Consider the following 6,145-nt stretch of genomic DNA (forward strand, 5'->3'; position numbering starts at 1 on the left):
ATCAACCCCAAAAATGGCTTATTTAAGTAAGGATTTTGCAACCAAAATGGATGATTTAAGTAAGTAATCAACCCCAAAAATGGCTTATTTAAGTAAGAATTTTGTAGCAAAAATGGATGATTTAAGTAAGCAATCAACCCCAAAAATGGCTTATTTAAGTAAGGGTTTTGCAGCAAAAATGGAGGATTTAAGTAAGCAATCAACCCCAAAAATGGCTTGTTTAAGTAAGGATTTTGTAGCGAAAAAGGAAGATATAAGTAGGACATTAATCACAAAAATGGCTTGTTTAAGTAAGGATTTTGTAGCAAAAATGGAAGAAATAAGTAGGACATTAATCACAAAAATGGCTTGTTTAAGTAAGGATTTTGTAGCAATAATGGAAGATATAAGTAGGACATCAATCACAAAAATGGCTTGTTTAAGTAAGGATTTTGTAGCAAAAATGGAAAAGATAAGTAAGCAATCAACTACAAATATAGTCTAAATGGCTGAGAAGGGATTAAATGTTGAGAAAAAATAATCCAGATTAAAATCTTAATCTGTAAGACATTTACGTCAAAAGCGTCTTATTTGGCTGATTCTTATCAGCCACCCTTATTTTTGGGGATTTTTAGGGGTTTATAGGGCAATAATAGTTCTTCAAGTAAGCAATTAACCTACGAAAATGGCTCGTTAGTCCGACATTTCCGATTTAAGTAAGCCACTTTTGTTGTAAAGTGCGGACTTTCCCGATGTGAGCACGTCCTACTTAAATCTGACAAAAATGCTTATTTAAGCACAAAAAAAGGTAAATTGCTGAGACAGAGATTACTAGGGTTATAGTGACAAAAAAACTAACACACCCTATTTTAATCCAATCAAAATAGATTTTTTTGGTAGACAATTTGAGGGACACCAGAGCTGAATTTAAATGTGTAGCCGTTGTTGTTGCCGCTGCCAGAGGTACAGCCACAAACCCTATAGCGACCTTTAAACCAAATTGGCTACGCGTGGCCAAGGCTATATGCGATCTTTAAATCACAACTACTTTTTGAATTCTAAGTAAAAATATGAAGAAAAAAATAATAATAATACGTAAAACTTCAAACATTTAAAAATCCATGTTTTTATTGGCAGCACTGGCCGTGGCTTCGGCTGCAACTACGGCCATGACTTCGGCCACGACTATGGCATTAAAAGATCCTGCTCAGTAAATAAAATTTGAAAAAGTTGAAATATAGAAAATGTTAGTCCAAACTTTTCAACCAGTATTTTTAATCCAAAGAAATGATAATATTTGGTTAAGATTGAGGAATAGTTATTTATCAAATCGTATTATAGACAGCTTATTGCAGATATTAAAATGTAAGATTATAAGATTAAAACCAATTAGCCCAGGCTGACAAAACTGATATTGATTTTATGATTTATATTTTAACATTTGTGGTAAATAGTGTTTGTAATACGATGCTATAATATGATTTTTCATTATGGCTGAGAACCGGTTCTAATCCAACGGATATTAATCAGTTTGGAAGCCATACTGGAACATTATTCACCTACCTTATTCTCATTTTGACTACAACCTCCAGTTTCTTGAGAGCAGGTGATACACTCTCCCAAGCCTTAAACATCAAAAATATCTTTAATTTTTTAAAGCGAAGCTTTCTAAAATTAGGGTCCGTCCGTACGTCTGTCTGTTCGTCCGAGATGGATAGCTTTTTTGTTAATTTAGGCATGTTAGAATTGGTGTATCGATTTCAAACTTTGCATGGTGATTCCTGTAGTAGTTAGGTATGATTTAGAAAACGCAGCAACTCTATAATCATTACCAGAATGTCCGTACGTCCATTTTAAACATGTTGATTTTTACTTCTTCACAAATATTTATGTGATCTAATTATCTGATTGTTCTGAATTTTGGTATACTGATTCCTGGGACAACAAAGTAAAATATAATAAGCAAAGCAACTCAATAAGGCCTAAAAATGTAATTATGTCCATAAACATTATCCTGTATCAAGATGTTTTTCAACAAATTTACTCCCAATTTTGCGTTGACTCTTATTCATTTATATTCTAATTATTCAGTGTTAATGTACGTTTATCCTTATCGTTTCAGAGCTTCGCTTTTATGGATGTTTTCATCCTTGTTATAGCTTCTTAGTTGTTGTCTGAAGCAAACAAACTAAAAGGGGGCATTAAGGGCTGTTTATTATACTAGTCCCCAATGATTTATTATAACATTTTCTTAATTGTTGGCTTAGCAACTTTAGGACTATACTTAATTTTACTTGGTTGGTTTATTAAGTTAAGTGTTTAAACGTTTCAACCAGGAATTTTAATCTAAAGAATGGGTAATTTTGTGTGTCATCATTGGATATGTACATCAATTTATCGGCCATTGTCATATCCTTTAGATCCATGAAAGAAACTCGTTCACACAATTCACTGTCTGTCTGTCCGCCCCAGGGCTTTTGGGGGAAATTATTCTCTGTTGCTATTTAATACTTTTTTGTGAATATTTTTCATACCATGAGCATTTTACTTGTTTTGTTGATCTGTCGATATAATACAAATAAATCTGAAAGGTTTTGTGATTTTCTAAAAATAATTTTTATTTATAATCACTAAAAATCTGCTAGGTATATATCTCACTTTGTCCGTTTGTCCATCTTTCATTATTTTGTGATTCGCTACTTAAGGATGTCATCCGGGTTTTCTTACCTCTTTATAGAAGTTAATGAACAGAGATCTTTTCACCAGAAACACTTTCTAGTCCAAATACAGAATGTACCTAAAAAATACGAGTTTAGGTTGTTTCCCTCAAAGTGCTTAATGAGCAATGAACCCCCGCCCCATATTTTAGAAATTAATTGAAGACTTTGTGCTATGAATCAGTTATAATCCACAGCAGATTTTATTACACCAGATTTTCATGTTCTTTAACCCTTACAGCTCGGGCCCCAATTCCCACCACACCCCACCCGAAGGCGTGTTAGGTTAGAAAAAAACCCCCGTGGAAACGGTTTACACAGGACGTACCGGGACCTTATGGTGGTTTCAGAACATGCTTTCCCTAAATTGAATTAGTAGCTTCCCATAGTAGAAAATTTTAAAATTACTTTTGGTGATCAAATTTTACTTTTATTTTTAGAGTACCTTCACTTTACCTCCTTTATTGTCTTATATTGTCTTTTATGTTCATCATGTAAATTCCTTCACATTACTGTTGAATTGACAGATATTGGAGCTTTCTAAAAAGGTCTCTAACAATTTTCTAGCTCTAATACTTTTTGAGATACCTTATTTCAAAGTTTTGCTGTAAAATCATCTTTTACGCAACAAAAAGGTGAAACATAAAATTAGATATTTTAGAGAAAATTACAACTATCTTCATATAAATCTCTCTAGTATCGCTCCAAATTGACCAAATAGGACAGTTAAGGTGCCTAAAACTATCTACATTCAATGGAAAATCCAAATTCATACTTACAAAGACTATATAAGCCAATAGGAGTAAGCTGAAGTGATTTTTAAAAATTCTAAAGAAAAAAAAATTCCTGTTTTTTTTAAATAAATTGATATTTAATAGACTCTAGCAAGGATGTTTAGGTAAGTTATAGTGTATAAAGTTGTCACTTTGTAATTAGAAAGCCAATAAAACACAAGCATCTGATATTTTGAACAAATAGAAACATATCTTTTAAAAAATAGACATAATCATTGTAAATAAACCGAAAATTGCTAAGAATTGTAAGCATTTCCAACAGTTTACAAATGTAATTTCCTAATTCTAGTAATTTTTATCTAAGAAAAGTTGATTGGCCTTTTAAATTCTTTACAACCTCATGAAACAAAATTAGTTTTTGCCACCTTAACTAAGTAAACATAGTAATGAAAAGACTTTCGTGGATAATCTCAAAATAATAAAAGAAACAATTTATTCTTAGGCAACAATTTTTTTGTTAATATACACCATTAGTTACTCTAAACTAGTACTGAGATGTTTAAAAATATTATCAGATATGAGTTTCTAGTTCCTTAAAACACCTTTTACATTTAAAAAAATGTCTTACAAGTGATTTTTAATTAAAATTAAATTACATTTGTTTCTTTGATATTACAATTTAGCAACCTCCTGTCAACTTATAAAGTCTCAAAAAGTATGTATTTGGATTGTCCATTGAATGTAGATAGTTTTAGGCACCTTAACTGTCCAATTTGGTCAATTTGAAGCAATGTTAGATAGATTTATATGTAGATACTTCTAATTTTCTCTAAAATATCTCATTTTATTTTTCACCTTTTTGTTGTGTAAAAGATGATTTTACAGCAATACTTTGAAATAAGATATCTCAAAAAGTATTAGAGCTAGAAAATTGTTAGAGACCTTTTTAGAAAGCTCCAATATCTGTCAATTCAACCGTAATGTGAAAGAATTTACATGATGAACATGAAAGACAAAATAAGACAATAAAGGAGGTTAGGTGAAGGTACTCTAAAAATAAAAGTAAAATTTGATCACCAAAAGTAATTTTAAAATTCTCTACTATGGGAAGCTACTAATTCAATTTAGGGAAAGCATGTTCTGAAACCACCATAAGGTCCCGGTACATCCTGTGTAAACCGTTTCCACGGGGGGTTTTTTCTAACCTAACACGCCTTCGGGTGGGGTGTGCCACCTTAGATCGGGGGGGGGGGGGGGGGGCTCCAAGAACCCCCCCCCCTCTATCTCGGCTCCTGTTACAGATAAAGACGTAAAATTTTTTTCTGGTGGTTCATGTGTATTTTTAAAGAAAATTACTTTTACTAATCATAGCGGCCAGGCCGCTCCTTAGCCACTTTTTAGCGGCCAGCCGCTAAATTTTAAAACAGCTGTAGAGCGGCCAATTTTGCAGCTAGGATGACCAAATTTTAGGACGAACTAATATTTTTCATAACAAAAAAAATACTTTTTCTGATCATCGCCGAAAAACGGCAAAAAACGGAAACCACCATTTTCGGCGGTTACGGCGGTAAAACGGCGGTTGGCGGCGCCAATTAATATTTTTATCAGGTTGATGTTGCTCAAGGATTTACCAAAAAAAAATTATAGGTCTCTAGCTGTAATAGAAGCCACGATATTCATGATATATGTCTGTAGTAAAAGCCGGACAAAAATCAGTCATAAAGTCGGTCAGGGAGTGGTCAAACGGTCATAACACAACTTTTCTGAGAAGGTCATTGATATCTAAGTATTCACCAAAAAAATTTTAGGTTTCTCCTTATACACAAAAGTCATAATGTAGAAATTAAGATTTATTTAGAATTTTTTTTTTAATTTTGGTGCTACCCAACCGACTTTGACCGGACACCACGACCGACACAGACCAGATATCCTAATAAAATCAACTCTTGCCGACGTATAATTACTAAACTTAAAAAGTCATGAAGTCACAGCACTCCATCTTACCTACAAAAAAAATGAGATTGAAAAAACTAGAGGGGGGGGCTCTTGGAGCCCCCACCCCCGATCTGTAAGGGTTAATAAATGAAACTAAGGCAGCGGGTTAAAATAAAACTGTGCACCCCAACCACCCACCCCCTTTATCCCATCTCCTTATCTCTTGATATGAGAAATCGAAATAAGATTACCCTGCTCTAGATTAGTATAATTGGTAAAAAAGTTTAGACAACTAGTTTAAAAACAATTCAATAACAGTGCCCTAAATTTTTCAGCAAATATGTAAAAAAAAAACGTAAAAAAAGTAAGAAAGATTACCTAGTAACTAATTAAATATTTCGAATAATCAGTTCAGAGTTCAGACACACACAAACCTAGTTCTACATAGACAACAATAACATTTGATTTTTGATTTATTTCCGTTTATTCTCTAACACTTTTTCCCCCCCAGAAATTTACCCTAGTAATCTCTGTCTCAGCAATTTACCTTTTTTTGTGCTTATATAAGCATTTTTGTCAGATTTAAGTAGGACGTGCTCACATCGGGAAAGTCCGTACTTTACAACAAAAGTGGCTTACTTAAATCGGACATGTCGGACTAACGAGCCATTTTCGTAGGTTAATTGCTTACTTGAAGAACTATTATTGCCCTATAAACCCCCAAAAAACCCCAAAAATAAGGGTGGCTGATAAATATCAGCAAAATCGGACGCTTTTGAG

At 33.1% G+C, this 6,145-nt stretch overlaps 1 long non-coding RNA gene across 1 annotated transcript; it reads right to left on the reverse strand.

Moving 5' to 3' along the window:
- Positions 1-843: 843 nt before the first annotated feature.
- LOC145304140 (uncharacterized) lies at positions 844-5,870 on the reverse strand. The gene is made up of 3 exons (XR_013873997.1): positions 5,744-5,870; positions 2,707-2,776; positions 844-1,604 (listed from the first exon to the last, which is right to left on the reverse strand). It is a non-coding gene; the product is annotated as an uncharacterized LOC145304140 (long non-coding RNA).
- Positions 5,871-6,145: the final 275 nt, after the last annotated feature.

This window comes from Acartia tonsa, chromosome 13, assembly GCF_053477335.1.
Source record: "Acartia tonsa isolate MP-2025a chromosome 13, ASM5347733v1, whole genome shotgun sequence".
NCBI classification, from domain to species: Eukaryota; Metazoa; Arthropoda; class Copepoda; order Calanoida; family Acartiidae; genus Acartia; species Acartia tonsa.